This window comes from Marmota monax, unplaced genomic scaffold (assembly GCF_021218885.2).
Source record: "Marmota monax isolate L192 unplaced genomic scaffold, Marmota_monax_Labrador192_F-V1.1 WCK01_AAM20220418_F8-fsc00026, whole genome shotgun sequence".
Taxonomy (NCBI): domain Eukaryota; kingdom Metazoa; phylum Chordata; class Mammalia; order Rodentia; family Sciuridae; genus Marmota; species Marmota monax.
The window spans coordinates 14,908,995-14,925,365 of record NW_026693108.1 but is presented as its reverse complement, the minus strand read 5'-3'; positions in this window follow the sequence as shown (position 1 = coordinate 14,925,365).

Here is a 16,371-nt window from a genome sequence, read left to right as displayed (position 1 = left end):
ATAAATAAATAAGTTGCAAAAGAATAAACCCAAAGACATATATTGGGAAATGAAACTTTATTCTCTCTGGTAAGATTAATTAAAATTAAAAAAAAGAAAGAAAGAAAACAGAGAGAAAGGGCAAAATTTTTAATTTTTTTTTAGAGAGAGGAGAGAGAGAGAGAGAATTATTTTTAATATTTATTTTTCAGTTTTCAATGGACAAAACATCTTTATTTTATTTTTATGTGGTGCTGAGGATCGAACCCAGCGCCCTGCGCATGCCAGGTGAGCGAGTTACCGCTTGAGCCACATCCCCAGCCCCAATTTTTAAATTTAAGATTAAAAAGGGATTTTTAAAAATCATAATAGAATACTATAAAATAATTTAATGCAAATGAAATCTAGCAATATATTTTAATAATATATGAGTTTACTTCAACAATTCAAAGATGACTTAACACCACTGTTATATAAAAATGACAAGATCCTGTGACTGAGGGTATAGCTCAGTGGCAGAGAATTACCTTAGCATGTGCCAGTTATAAGCCTCAGCACCAAAAATAAGTAAATCACAGGAGGCCCTTGTGTTGAACTCAGCTCCTGCACTGGGTACCAACAGACCAGGTTTATTTGTAATCCCTGCCACACACACACACACACACACACACAAAAGAGAAAGAAAAAAGAAAAAGAAAAGAAAAAAAATAAAAATGATTAAAATGTAGTCACTCTCCTTATTCTGACCTTCTGAGAAATCAGGATTAGAGAGATAACAGGCTAATTTCCCAGTCAGGCCAGTTTCCATTGGCTAGGTAATGAAAATTCCCTCTGCCTCAATCCTTACACACACTGAAGTTAGCAACTAGTGATTTTCCATTGTTCTGCCTCCCTAGCTCACCTTAAGGCAGAGCACCTGAATGGCCAGTCCCCTTCCCATGTCTTGTTTTTCTTTTCTTTAGCCTTCTCTGTCTCTAACACGGCCTCTTCTCGGCTCACTGAATACTGACTCTATTTTATGAAATCAAGTGTCATCTGGTTCTAGAATCAAAATAAGACCAATTAAGATCCAAACTAAAGTAAATAGTTGTGATCTTGTCCTTCAACTGCAGAAAATAATGTCATTTATCATATAACAGATATAAAGAGAAAAATCTACATGGTTCCATTAATAGATTGTAAAGTCATTTGACTACATTCAGTACAAATCCATATTTAGGTCTCCTCATCCATCCAAAAGTGGAAACTATAATTAGAAGAGAAATCCCTTTACCTTTTAAAGGGAACCTGTGATAAAATCATGTCAAACATTACATTTTCTTTTTTTTTTTAACACAGAGAGAGAGAGAGAATTTTTAATATTTATTTTTTAGTTTTCGGCGGACACAACATATTTGTTTGTATGTGGTGCTGAGGATGGAACCCAGGCCGCACGCATGCCAGACGAGCGCACTACCGCTTGAGCCACATCCCCAGACCCTCAAACATTACCTTTTCTGATTAGAAATCAAAATCAAGAACCAGATGAGGATGCCCATAATTCCCACTCTTATTGAATATTTCTCTCTTTTTTGGGAACAGTACAAGGTTTTGAAATTCTTATTTAGAGAAGGCTTATCATTTCCCGGATATACTTACAAATATACTTTTCTCTTTTTTTTTTGCAGTGCTGGAATCAAAGAAAAAAACATATCTAAATAAGTAAATAAATAAAGGATCTAAAAGGAAAACAGGATTCTAGAAGCAACAATGATAAATTTGAAAATTACCAATTTTAGAAATTTGGGTGGGGATATAGTCACGATGCAATTTTAAAGCTTAGGAAAATTATTTTGGTTATTCTTTTTTATTCAACAAATACTTGTTCATGTCCAATGATGGGAAGGACCTTTTAATTACTTATTATGGAAATTTTCAAACATAACCGAAAGTAGAGATAATAATATAGTAATCTTCCACGGTACAAGCTTCCACAATTATTAACATTTGTTTTATTAGACATTCTGCTTTTGCTGGTGTGACTCCAGTACTTTAACACAAATTTATATATATAAATTTCACTTGTAGATACTCCAATGTGCATATCTAAGAAATAAAATTTGAGAACAAAACACATATTAGTTAGGTTTTTGTCACTATGACCAAAATACCCTAGAGGAATAACTTACAGGAGGAAAAGTTGTTTTAGGGCTCATAGAGTCAGAAGTTTTGACTGTGGTGGGCCAACTCCATTGCTCTGGGTCCAAAATGAGGCAGAACATCATGGCACACAAAAGCTGGTCCATTCATGAAGGTCAGGAAGCAGAGAGACAAAGGGGAAGGTGGTCACCAGAAGATGAACTCTTCCAGGGTATGCCCAGTGACCCCTCTCTCCAATCATGCCCCACCTACCTATGGTTACCACTCAGTCAGTTCATTCACACTCTGATGAATTGATTAGCTTACAGCTCTCCCAATCCAATCATTTCAACTCTGAACTGAACGTTCCCACATTAAAACAGAAGCTCTGGAGGGCACCTCATTTTCAAGCCATAACATTGCGTTTAAGTCACCTTAACGTCATCCAGTCATCCTGAAGCTATCAGAAGAGATCAGTACTATGTCTGTTTCTATTCCGTACTAACTTTTATCAGCTACCTGCTAAAATCTTAATATAGAATTTCACAACTATGGCCCATCAACCTTTTTAAGCAGTACAATTAATTTGGAATTACATTTATTTTTTCGTTGAACCTAAGATCATGTATCAATGATCTCTGCTTCCTTTTATAAATCTTCCCACACCATTAGTTCAATAATGCACTTTGGATTTTTCTTTTCTTTTCTTTTCTTTTTTTTTCAGTGCTGGGGATTGAATTCAGGGGTGTTCTACTACTAAGCTACAACCTCGGTTCCTTTTGATTAGTTTTTTTGAGACAGGGTCTCCTTAAGTTACCCAGGCTGGCCTTGAACTTGCTTTTCTCCTGCCTCAGCCTCCCTAGTTCCTGGGATCACCCACATACGCCACTGTGCTGGCTGTGCTTTGGAATTTTACATGACTTTCTGGAAAAATTCTTTTCTGCTCTTTTAAACACTGGATAAACAAACCTCAGTCTTATCTTGATTTTATTCCTTTTCCTTTGTCATTATTAGGCAATAGTTTAACCTAATATCTTCCACCTCACGTTTGAAATAAAGCAATAAGACATATGTTGGGGCTGGGGTTGGGGCTCAGTGGAAGAGCGCTTGCCTAGCACACGTGAGGCACTGGGTTCGATCCTCAGCACCACATAAAAAATAAGTAAGTAAGTAAGTAAGTAAATAAATAAATAAATAAATAAAAGAGATTTTTTTTTTAAATGGACTTGTGATTAAAGGGAGTCTGAAGAACTGACCACCTACAGTGGTACGATGGGCTCCAACGTGGAGGTAGGCCACCTAAGACAACCTTTCCTACCTGTCATAGGGTGGGGGCAGTGCAGGTGGAAAGACCATGGTGTTTGTCTCTGTTCTGTGCCCTGGACCTCAACTTAAAAGCAGAAAGAAGTAGAAAGTCCCTCCCCCTGGCCCTCATCATTTCTGTCCTCTCCCCTCCTTCACTTGCTCTCACGGGTAAGCTGCTCACATATGACAGGACATGCCTTTGAACAACCTGTAAGTTCTCTGACCCTGAGGTAGAACTCTGGAGAATGCATGTGAAGGGGAAGTCTCATGGCAGACGGGAGAGAGGGCTAAGATGAGGGTGGGCAGGGCTGGGGCGGTGGTTCAGATGGTGCTGGGAGGCCCAAGAACTCTTATTCAGACGCCTCATCATCTTCTCCACCTTTCAGGCATGAACCCACACAAATGTCAGGGGACTGGTTGTGGTGGCACAGGAGCCTTTTCCTGGCTGAGTTTTCTGAGAGACAGCTGTTATCTGTAAAAGAAGGGTCCTCACACATGCCTGCATAGAGGCAGATCCCTGAAGGTGGGCATGGTCCTGGGCGAGCTGTAGGGAGAGCCTCTTTCTTCCATTCTGGCTCCGGGGGACATTGTACTTCACCTACCAACAATGTCTTTCACAGGTTCCCTTGTGACCCCCACGTCAAATTATTAATCCCTTTGCTCCCCCTCCCTGGAGAGCTCTGCTGTGAGAATTTTTTTTTGTCTAATCTGATTTCTCCGAGAACCGTTCCCTATACCCTGCCAAACTCTCCTGGAGCCAACTTGGCAAAGGCCAAAGGGGATCGTCAATTAATTCCATCCTCTTCATGTTTTGCACTAATCATTGAAATAAAGGCCTTTTTTTTTTTTCCATATGGAAACTGGGTGCTCTGTTATTATGAATGAAAACAGAAAAGGCTTGTTAACAACACCAGTTCTTAATTACCCGCTTTTTATTTTATTTCTTGGCAAGCTTCCCTGAAGGAAAAAAAGAAAAACTGATGTCATTGCAGAGAAAAAAAAAATCTAGTGCTCTTAATAGTTCCTTTGATATAGTTTTGATTTTTAACGCTAGTCTTCTTCTTGGACCTGGAATCCAATCTCCTAACTTTGAACTGCTAAACTGAAGATAAGGACCTAGCACATGTGAGGTACTGGGTTCGATCCTCAGCACCAGGAGACGATGTGATTTAGATGGACAGAAGGGACGACCTACATCTGAACATTTTCTTCCTGACCTTTATTATTTTCTCTGCCATCTATAAATCAGCTGACCCAGCTTCCTAGAGAGCTTCTGTAGATTTTATTTTATTTTTTCTTTTCCTAAACTTTCCATTTTAGCCATTGTCAAATGCAAGTTTTGGTGGAATGCAGGGCATTGACAGTTTTGGGCCACCAGCTCCATCCATCTCCAGAACTCATCAATCTTTCCAAACCCTGTGCCCATTAACTTCCCCTCTGCCTCCCCCAAGTCCCTGGTCGCCACTTTCTGTGGCTGTGAATTTGCTTCCTGTAGGCACCTCCTCTAGGTAGGATCAGGCAGCATGTGTTCTCTCTTGAGCCTTGCTTATTTCACTTGGAACAATGTCTTTAAGGTCTATCCATGTTGTAGAGTGGGCCTCACAGATTTTTTAGATTGTAATGAAAAGACAGAATATAAATTTACCCTTTTCACAATTCTAAGTGTAGAATATAGTAGGTTAACTTTATGCACATTGTTGTACAACAGAGCTCTAGAACATCTTCATCTTGAGTGACGTGAAACTATATCCACAGAACAACTTCCCCATATCCTCCTCTTTCTGGGCCTGGAACCACTGTCCTACTTCCTGTTTCTGAGTGACTCCTGTCTATCTCATGTAGGTGGAATCCTGTAGCATTTATCTTCTCTCCCCACCGTTTTTTTTTTTTTTTTTTTCAGTACTGGGACTTAAACTCAGAGCTGCTCTACCACTGAGCCACATCCCCGGCCCTTTTTATTTTTTATTTAGAGACAGGTCCTAGCTAAATTGCCCAGGCTGGCCTGGCAATTGCAATCCTCCTGCCTTAACCTCCCAAGTGGCTGGGATTACAGCCCTGCACTGCCACTCCCAGCTCCACATTTATCTTTTTGTGATTGGCTTATTTTATTTAAAGTCCTTAAGGCATGTCAACCTTGTCATATGGAAGGATTTCCTTCCTTTGAAAAGGCTAAATTAAATTAGATACCACGATATAAATATACCATTTTTTTTTTGTCCTATAATCTGTCAATGGATATTTGAGTTGCCTTTGCCCCCCGGGGTATTGTGGACACAGTTGCTGTGGTTTGGATGAGTGTTCTCCAAAGGCCCACGTTCTGAGGGGTTGGTCACCATGGGAGGTGGTGGAATCTTTAAGAGAAGGAACCTAGTGGGAGGAAGTGAGGGCATTGCGGCTGTGCTCTTGAAGGGGATATTGGGGCCCAGCCCTTTCTCTCCCTTTTCTTCTGAGCCACCACAGCTAAGCCATTGGCTCCGCCACTCATTCCCCACCATAATCTTCTGCCTCTCCACAGCCCCAGGCAACAGGACCAGGTAACCGTGGACTGAAACCATGTGCCAAGATAAACCTCCTCTCCTGGTTTTGAAATGGGGTTTTGCACCATTGCCCAGGCTGGTCTCAAACTCCTGGGCTCAAGCTATCCTCCACCTCAGCCTCCTGAGTAGCAACCTAGAATCGCAGCTGATATCCCTGCACCTGACTACTTCTGATCACCTAATGTGTTTGTTAGAGTTTCGGAAACTGACTAACACAATGGGTATGTAAGTGTCTTTTGAGATCCTGTTTTCAGTGGTCTTTGGTATATATCCCTGAGTGGTCGGCTGGATCATGTGGTAGTTCGTATTTTTGAGTTCTCCATAGCAGCCGCATTTTTTCATAGTCCCACCAACAGTGAGCTCAGGTTCCAGTTTTTCCACATCCTGCCAACACTCTTCTGTCCTTTTGGAAGTGGCTGTTGTAATGGATATGAGATGATATCTTTTCGTGGTTTTGATTTGCATTTCCCTGGTGATTAGTGAGGTTGAGCATCTCTTCATGTGCCTGTTGGCCATTTCTCAATCCTCCAAGGGTTTTTATATCATCCCTCTGAGTTTTTCACTTCTCACTTTCCTCCACTTTCATACGTCCATGCAAAGAACAGGTGAATCTGTTAATGAAAAGTAATGTATTTGTTTTTATCTATTAGGGGTGGGGGAGGAAGAACTGAAGATAAAAAGACATATTTGAGAAAGGAGCTGGAAAAAGAAGGCAGGTAGGAAAGATTTGAAAGTTTCAAGTGAGATGGAGATCCCTCTTCATCAGCAAAGCAGTAGAATTGGGGGTGACAGAAAGGAACACTGCCACATGTCCCCCAGAAAATCCTGAGCAGAAGTCTTCCTCATCACCGATCTGTGAGTATCCTAAAGAGCAGAATCCTCAAAGCAACAGGGCCAAGCGACCTTGGACTAAAACCTCTGAAACTGAACCAAAATTAACTGTTTTCTTTCTTTTTCTTTTTTTCTTGGGGGGGGTATGTGGTTACCAGGGATTGAACTCAGAGACACTGGACCACTGAGCCACATCCCCAGTCTTATTTTGTATTTTATTTAGAGACAGGGTCTCTCTAAGTTGCTTAGTGCCTCGCTGTTGTTGAGGCTGAGTTTGAACTCTCAATCCTTCTGCCTCAGCCTCCCTAGTGGGGTGGTGGGGGGGGATCACAGGTGTGCGCCTGAGTCTCATTTTGTGGTCCAGTCTGGTCCCCTCAATGTTTTCACAATTCTCAAAAAGTCTTTTGAACAACTGACTGATTTAAAAAATAAGTCAGGACTCCCATCCTGGGTCTCTCAAGTCATGAAGGTGTCATCCCCAAACTGCTCAGGACATCCTCTGACAGGATCCCCTTCCCCACCCTCATCCACCCCAGGCCCATCCACGGAGTTCCCCGGAAGCCCGGGCTGACTCTGGTGAACTGGAAGGCTCCCACCTTCCTCCCACACAGACTCCGCCTCCTTGCCATGAGCGATGGCCCCATGAGGGTTCCAAGAGGTTCTGTCTCCACTCACCTCACCTTCCAGGCCTTTCCCCTCCTCTTCTTGCAAAATGACAGCAGCTGCCTGATGCTTGGCCCTCAGACCACACCACGCTCTTCCTGTCACCTTCTGTAGCAAGCAATGTCCTCGCTGTCCCCAGTCCCTCAAGAGTGCTCTCCTGACCCCACCCCAGTTCATCGGCTCTTACGTTCCGACCTGTCCTTTCCTTAACCATCTCTTCAGTCATCTCCCCCCCCCCCGCCCCCGTCCATCTCAGCCATCCAATCCATGGACAAACCCTGCATCTTCTTGTCATCAGGTGCCACCTCTAAAACCTCAAATTCAGATGCTGTTCCTTCACTGTCATCCCTCATCCTTCAACCTCATCCCTCTGAGCAGCTCTCAGGTCTCACTGAGACCCTGTCCATCACCCCCAGCCTGTCCTGCCGGCAGTGTCCAGCTGGATGGCACAGCCCAGGATCATCATCACTCCTGGAAAACACTCTTCTCTTCCTCTCTGTCGTCTGGAAGGAGCTCAGTCCTCCGTCACAGCCACACCAGTTGTCTTCTGCTTTGCAGAAGAATCCAGCCACCCCAGGCAGGCTCACCTCATTCAGAGACATGACCACAGCTTTATGTGGGAACGGTACCATTCGTGCGTGGTTCAGTTCACTCTCCCACTCTCTAAGCTAACTCTCCAAGCCTGTTCTTTCTCCTCAAGCCTCCACACATGCCTCCACCCCGTCCGCCCTTATTGTGACATCTGCTATCACTTTTAAAACTTCCATATCATTCATGGGTTCTGATGCATTTCCTAGCAGTTTAAGCTTCATTCCAAGCTTGGTTAGTCACAGGCACGGTCAAGGGCCCAGCCCTGTGGTGTGCCTGAAGAGCCCTGTGGGTGTGGCAGAGAGAGGGACAGGTACACACCCACAGGGTCTGCTGGGAGCTGGGGCAGCCTTGGGTCCCCAAAGCCCTGGGGGAGTCATCATGACAAACTCACTGATGTGAGCACTTACCTTCACATAGATCCACCTGTGACCGGGAGAAATTTCATTCCTAGGTGTTCCTGAGGCTCTCTCCCTCCCTCTCTCCTTGTGTCCCTCTGTATGGCCTTCCTACTGATCTCTTAGGAGAGCTGGGCGCTGTGTTGCACACCTGTGATCCCAGCAGCTTGGGGGGCTGAGGCAGGAGGATAGTGAATTCAAAGCCAGCCTCAGCCAAAGCAAGGCGCAAAGCAACTCAGTCTCTAAAGGAAATCCAAAAATTGGGCTGGGGAAGTGGCTCAGTGGCCGAGTGCCCCTGAATTAAATCCCCAGTACCCCTGTCCCCCACTGGAAGGAAGAGATCCATCTCTCTGCAGATGAGTCAAAGCTGCACTCATTTCTTCTGGCTGCCATAGTACCAAAAACTTGGATGGCTTCAAACAACAGAAAGTCATTTTCTAATGGTTCTGGTGGCTGGAAGTCTGAAATCAAGGTGTCATCAGGGCCACACTCCCTCTGAGGGGAGCAGCCTTGCCTCTTCCAGTTTCTAATAAATGCCTATAGCTGAGGCTTGGCCTCACGCTAATGTTTTAGTGAGGCTGTGCTGGGCCACAGGCTGACCCTGACCTCGTGTGATACTCTGACCCTGTGTTGTCTCCATCAAACCAGCTCAGGTCTGTTTGCTGCAACCTTGCCCAGGATCCCAGAGAAAGGCCTCTTCCCTGTGCAAATGCTCCCCAATGAACCCCATCTCTTGAGTCTTTTCAAAGCTTGACTTTTTCCTTTTCCCCCAATCTCTCTTCTTCATCATCAAATTCTTCCTTTTTCTGAATGGTTCCCATTAGCACAGAGACAGAAGATTTTCTCATATTAAAAACGGACAGAAATTTGATTAAGTTCACAATCCCTGGGGTTACTGCCTCTTGTCTGTTTCTTTTCCCAGAAAGACTTTTCAAAGGAATTATGTCCACTTGCTCTTTTTTTTTTTTTTTTGTAGGGGTGGTGGGGTACTGGGGATTGAACCTAGAGGTGCTTAACCACTGAGCCACATCCCCAGCCCGTTTTTTTTTTTTTTTTTTTTTAAGACAGGGTCTAGCTAAGTTGCTCAGGGGCTTGATAAATTGCTAAGGATGGCTTTGAACTTGCAATACTTCTGCCTCAGCCTCACAGTCCTGTGCTGTACGGTTTGCAGGCGTAGAGCAGCAGGCGGTACCCTAGAGCTCAGGTGTGTGGCAGGCTCCACCTTGGTCTGTGTAAGTGCATCCTGTGATGTTTGCATGGTGACGTTGCCTAACACCGCCTCTCCCAGATGCACCCCTGGGGCTGAGCGAAGCCTTTCACCCACAGTCTTCCTGGAATAGCTCTCTTCTCCAGCGTCCTTGACAAGCCCCTCCTAGTTTTCTCTTGTGTCTCTGGTCACTCTCTTTAGAAGTCTTGGCATCATTCCTGAGCTCTGGCACTTACATGCAGCAGATCATCTGACACGTCCTCTAGGGGGGATTACTGGCACCTCAGTCTCTCAGGTCCAAATAGGATCCTGGGTCTCCTCCTGCCCTTGCCCTGACATCAGGAGGTTCCAAAAGCTGACACATCCTTCTCTCTTGCCCGTTTTCAAGTCCAGAAATTTCTACCCACACACTCTTCCTGACTCTGTGTCTCCCTCTCCTGCCACCACAGAACCCAGGCTGTCACCTTCTTGTGCCCACAGAACCACCACAGCCTCAGGGAAAAGACCTGTTTAACCATTTGTGAAAGCGGATTTTGAAAACCCCTAGAGATTTGTTTTTGCCAGAATGTGAAGAGCTTATAAAAGTATCACTATTTGGGGTATATGATCTGAAGGAAGAAAGGAAAGGTTAAATAAAGTTGTGCTTTGTTCAGTAATTCCTAATTAAGCTTTAGCGCCTTTAAAAATGTATTTTGAACACACATACATGTACTCTACCACAGGAATTGCTTTCCTTGGAACCAAGTCTTTCTGAGGGAGTTTTGGGTGGCTGGAGTTTGAACACAGGAGGAAGCAGTTCTTTGGGGGCCCTGCCCATCCTAGCAGGGACCCTGGGAAGCCCCCAGGCCCTGGGCAGAACAGCACGGAGTTCTCCTCATCCACCTGTTCCCCAGCAGCTGAGTAATCTCCAGCAAAGCCCAGGGATCCCTCAGTGATGCTGAGGTATGTGTGGGGCGAGGGATTTTCTTTTCTTTCCTTCCCAAGTGATTATAATTTAATGCCACTTTTCTGTCGCCTCCCCCAGACAGACAAGAGAGTGTGAAGCAGTCCCTGCAGTGTCTACAGTTGAGTAAAGAAGCATCTGGAAATACAAAAGTGGTAACCTATTTATTTTGGAGTGTTAAAGTCTTTCCTAAACCTCAGCTTTTACTCAGAATGAATGGCATCTGAGCATGTCAGTCGATTATCGTGAAGTTTAGTTTTCCTGATGGGTCTCTGTTTCTCACTTGTTTTAAACAGCTTTGTTTTCACTACTGTGACCAAAAGACCCAACAAGAACAATTTTAGAGGAGAAAGAAACTTATTAGGTGTTCAAGGTTTTCAGTCCATTCAGAGGGCTCAGTCCAAGCTTTAGGCCAGGGGTGAGGCAGAACGTGATGGCAGGAGGGTATGGGGAAGAAAGCGGCTCAGGACACGGCCATCAGGAAGCAGAGAAGGACAAAATACATAACCCCAAAGGCACAGGCACAGTGACCCACCTCCTCCAGCCACAACCTACCTGCCCAGTTACCACCCAGTTAGTCCCTACCAGGGTTAATACAGTAGGTTAAGACTCTCCTAACCCTGTGCTTCACCTCTAAGCTTTCTTGCGTGGTCTCACAAGCGAGCTTTTGGGGGACACCGCACATCTAAAACATAACATGCCGATAGCCTACCACTATTGTTAACAGGAACCTGAAGTATTTTAAGATGTAAAAAGTGATCTCTAAATGACCCTGCTGTGACGCCAACTGCTTCACATCTGAAAGAAAGCAAAGGCGCAGAGTCAGACTGGGCGGGGCTCCGGAACTTTCCTCCTTTCCCTCCCTCTTCTTCCCAATCATCCAGTTATTAGGCTGATAACCAGCCCCAGAAATAAGACAAATCAGGCATCTGCCCTCCAGCCACTCCCTGTTCCCTTTAATAAAACTCTCATCAGTGACACGCTGGTTGGAAGAGGGGAGCAGAAGCCCAGTCTGCAGGGGCCATGGGCTGTGGTGGAACTGACCTTGTCCTGGCAGCAGGTCAGCTGCTGACAGAGAGAAGGGGAGAGGGAGAGGAGAGAGGAGGAAGAGAAGGAGGAGAGGAAAAGAGGAGAGAGGGGGACGAGAGGGTGGGGGAGAAAAGAACAAGGAAAAAAAAAGAGGAGGAGGAGGAGGAAAGAGCAAAAGACAAATTTCAGGGATTTTTATGAACTGGCTGTGCACAAGTCAGTTAAATGGATTGATAGAGCTTCACGTCCCTTTTCTACAAAACGAGAAATACAGAGAACTGAACTAAGAGATCATCTGTGTGCACAAAGTCTTGCTCGTGTTTCCCTTTCCACCATCTTGAGTTGCTTTGATTGCAGGCCTCTAAAGCACTGCCTGCTTAGAGTGTGCGGGTGCTATGCTTACTGCTCTCCAGGATCCTTCCAGTTATTTCTCACCATACGACCACCCCGAGCCAGGAGGTCACTCTTTTTCAGGAAGAAAGTAAAGACTACAGTGCCTAAGGCCAGGGGACTAGGGAGTCAGAGCTGGTATTGGAAGGCAAGCTACTTGATCCCAAAGTCAGCTCCAACCTCCACACACCTCAATGCTCTCAGCCTTCATTCACCTCCTCTGGTGTATCCTTCTGTTCATCTTCCTTCTCAGGGTGACCGCCCCTCCTTCCGACCCCTCTGCAGCAGGCCCAGCCCAGAAGGGCAGCCTGCTGTGCCGCAGCCAGTGTCTTGCTGGTGCGTGTCTGCCACCTCTTGGCAAAATAGGGTAACTGCAGAAGTGGACATGCCATCTGCTGCACAGGGTGGTTTGTGGGAGAAAGAATAATATTAATTCACAATTGCTAAAAGAAATTCTTGTTCTTATTTTTAACAGACTCATGTGAGAGGAACAGGAAGTTCTCATGCCAACTGAAATAGAAAAACGGGGAATTGCGGGAGCAAGGATGGGTTGCAAGAGGCCAAGGACTGATATCTTGCTTTCTGGCATTAGTCAGATACAGCAGTACAATCATGCAGGAGGCACTGTGAAAAGTAGCTCTTTTCAGAAATGCATAGCATTGTGGAAACAGACCTCCCTATGCACCCATTCCCCATTGCAGTAAATGTCCAATGTAGTCAGTAATATCCAAACCCAGGTATGTATTTGCAAACCTTGCTTTGTGAAAATATAGTTGACTTCCCCATCTGGATGATTTCTTGACAGTATCAAGGTACTTTTTTCTTCCTGTAAGTAAGCAAGTTATGAAATATAAGCAAAACTAAGAGGATATATTTCATAGAGTTACTAATATATCATCTGTCTGCCATATTAAGATACATAGAATAAAGTAACCAACAACAATGTTCCTCATGGAGAGAAAGATGGAAAGATCAAGTTTCCATGTTCCCCCTGAGCTACAACTACATCATGCCATGCGTATGTCAGTCTTATATTGGTGACAGCCAATGTATCCTGTTCTGGCCCATGTGTACCCAGCCCAAGGAAAAGGAGATAAACCCAGAGCTGCTCTGTGGGTCTAAGCACAGCTCCAGTTGTGGCTAGGTGTGCATGCCTGTGTCTCTGAGGCAGCAGCTGGTGTACTGGCTCCAGGCACTGCCATCTCCTGGCCCGCTGGCCTGAACTTCAACATTGGTCCTTGCATTACAGTTGCCAAGAGGCATCAGAGAGGGCAGGACATGGGAGTTTTGTGCCACTCGGACTCAGGCAATGTGGTCCTCTGTCCCTCTGCCCCCCTCCTAGGCTTGAAAGCCTTCAGGACTGTGAGTCTCTCTGTCTCAGTGGTGTTTGCAGAGCTACACTTGCATCTGGGTAATTTCCTTTGGAGCATGGGTTAAGCTAGCAGGGCACCTGTGCTGTAGGGGCTTGGGAACAATGATTTGGTTGGAAAAAGGGGCCATTTTGAAGTGCATTTGCTTTGTGTATTCGTCAGCTTGGGCTACCTTAACAGAATACCACAAATCAAGGGCTTATACTAAAGGAATTTATTTTCTCAGTTCTGGAGACTGGAAGTCCAAGATCAAGGTGCCAGCAGGGTTGCTCTCTGGGGAGGGCCCCTTCCTTAGATTACAGCCAGCCAGCCACCATCTCCTGTGCCTCATGGCGTGTGTGTGTGTGTGTGTGTGTGTGTGTGGTGGAGAGGAAGAGGGAGGGAGTTCTCAGTCTCCTAAATGGCAGTGATCCCTTTCCGAGGGCTCCACCTGTGTTTCATCTAAATTAGTCACCTCTAAGGGCCCACCTCCAAACACCCTAGCATGGGGATTAGGGCTCCCACGTGATTTTTAGGGGGATACAATTTAGTTCACTCCACTCAGCAAACACGTTTTTCATTTAGAGAGAAGGAGGTAAGAGGGAGAGACTTTAAACATCCTTCACTGAGCTAAAAACATTCACCCCTGGGAGGCAGGACACACAGATGATAGCAGATCCCCGACTAAGAGCAGCTTGTTGGGGGACAAAGGGGACCAGAATGAGGAGATTGCTGATGATGGAGGAACCTCTGGAGAGGAAGGGAAGCCTAAGGAAACCATGGCCACAGTCGGTTTGAGAATGGGCAAAGAATCTCCTACCCAAGTCACCACCTGGGCTCATGTGGGTCCTGCTAAGTAGCAGGCAAATTTTATAGAAGAATAAATTTCTTGGTTTCCCAGCCTGCAGTTTAAAAATCAGCATTTTTCATGTATAATTGATTGGTGGGGGGCAGGAAAGAACTAGGCTAAATTTTCAAATTGAAAAAAAAATGCATGTAATGTACCTGAGATAGACTCAATAATATATTCTTTAAAAAAATTTTTTTTTGTTCTACTTAGTTGTACATGACAGCAGAATGAATTTCAATTCATCATACACAAATGGAGTGCACCATTTCAATTCTCTGGTTGTACACGGTGTAGAGACGCACCATTCATGCAATCATACATGTACCTAGGGTAATGACGTCCATCTCATTGCACCATCTTTCCTATCCTCATGACCCCTCCCGACTCTCCCCTTTGCCCAATCCAAAGTTCCCCCATTCTTCCCATGCCCCCCACCCCCATTATAGATCAGCATCCACTAATCTGAGAAAACATTCGACCTTTAGTTTTTTGGGATTGACTTACTTCACTTAGCATAATATCCTCCAATTCTGTCCATTTACCTGAAAATGCCATGATTTTATTCTTTTAATGCTGAATAATATTCCATTATGAATATATACCACAAATTCTTTATCCATTCATCTATTGATGGGTATCTAGGTTGGTTTCACAGTTTAGCTATTCTGAATTCAGCTGCTATAAACATTGGTGTGTCTATGTCACTATAGTGTGCTGATTAAAATCAGCATACTATAGCCCTTTGGATATAGACCAAGGAGCAGGATAGCTGGGTCAAATGGTGGTTCCATTCCAAGTTTTCTGAGGACTTCCCACACTTTCCACTTTTCCACTTTGCTTTCCAAAGTGGTTGGACCAATTTGCAGTCCCATGTATGAGTGTATCTTTTTCCCCACATCCTCTCCAACACTTATTATTGCTTGTGTGTGTATGTATGTATATATACATAATATATATATATATATATATATAATATATTTTCTATATATAAATATAAATATATATATATATATATTCTTTAATTTGTTTGTTTATTTTTATGTGGTGCTGATGATCGAACCCAGTGCCTCACACATTTGAGGCAAGCGCTCTGCCACTGAGCCCCAGCCCCAGCCCTATTGAAGCCCTAGCTTGTATTCTTGATAACTGCCATTCTGACTGGGGTGAGATGAACTCTTTGAGTAGTTTTGATTTGCATTTCTCTAATTACTAAAGATGTTGAACACTTCTTCATACATTTGTTGATCACTTGTGTATCTTCTTGTGAGAGTGTCTGTTCATTTCCTTAGCCCATTTATTGATTGGGTTGTTTATTTTTTTGGTGTTAAGTTTTTTGAGTTATTATATATATATCCTGGAGATCAGTGCTCTATCTGATGTGTGTGTGGTAAAAATTTGCTCCCATACTGTAGGTTCTCTCTTCACCTCAATTATTGTCTCTTTTGCTGAGAAGAAGCTTTTTAGTTCGAATCCATCCCATTTATTAATTCTTGATTTTATTTCTTGTGCTTTAGGACTCTTGTTAAGGTCAGGGCCTAATCTGATAAATAAAGACTTGAGCCTACTTTTTCCTCTATTAGGCGCAGGGTCTCTGGTCTAATTCCTAGGTCCTTGATTCACTTTGAATTGAGTTTTGTACATGATGAGAGATAGAGGTTTAATTTGATTTTGCTACATTTGGATTTCCAGTTTTCCCAGCACCATTTGTCAAAGAGGCTGTCTTTTCTCCAATGTATGTTTTTGGCACCTTTGTCTAGTATGAGATAACTGTATTTATGTGGGTAGGTCTCTGTGTCTTTTATTCTGTACCATTGGTCTACATGTCTTATTTTGGTGCCATATCATGCTGTTTTTGTTACTATTGCTCTGTAGTATAGTTTAAGGCCTGGTGTTGTGATGCCTCCTGCTTCACTTTTCTTGCTAAGGATTGCTTTAGCTATTCTGGGTCTCTTATTTTTCCAGATGAATTTCAAGATTGTTTTTTTGAGTTCTGTGAAGACTGACATCAGGATTTTAATAGGAATTGCATTAAGTCTGTATAACAGATTTGGTAGTATGGCCATTTTTGACAATATTAACTCTGCCTGTCCAAGAGCATGGGAAATCTTTCCATCTTCTAAGATCTTCTGCAATTTCTTTCTTTGGTGTCCTCTAGTTTTCATAGTAAAGGTCTTTTACCCCTTT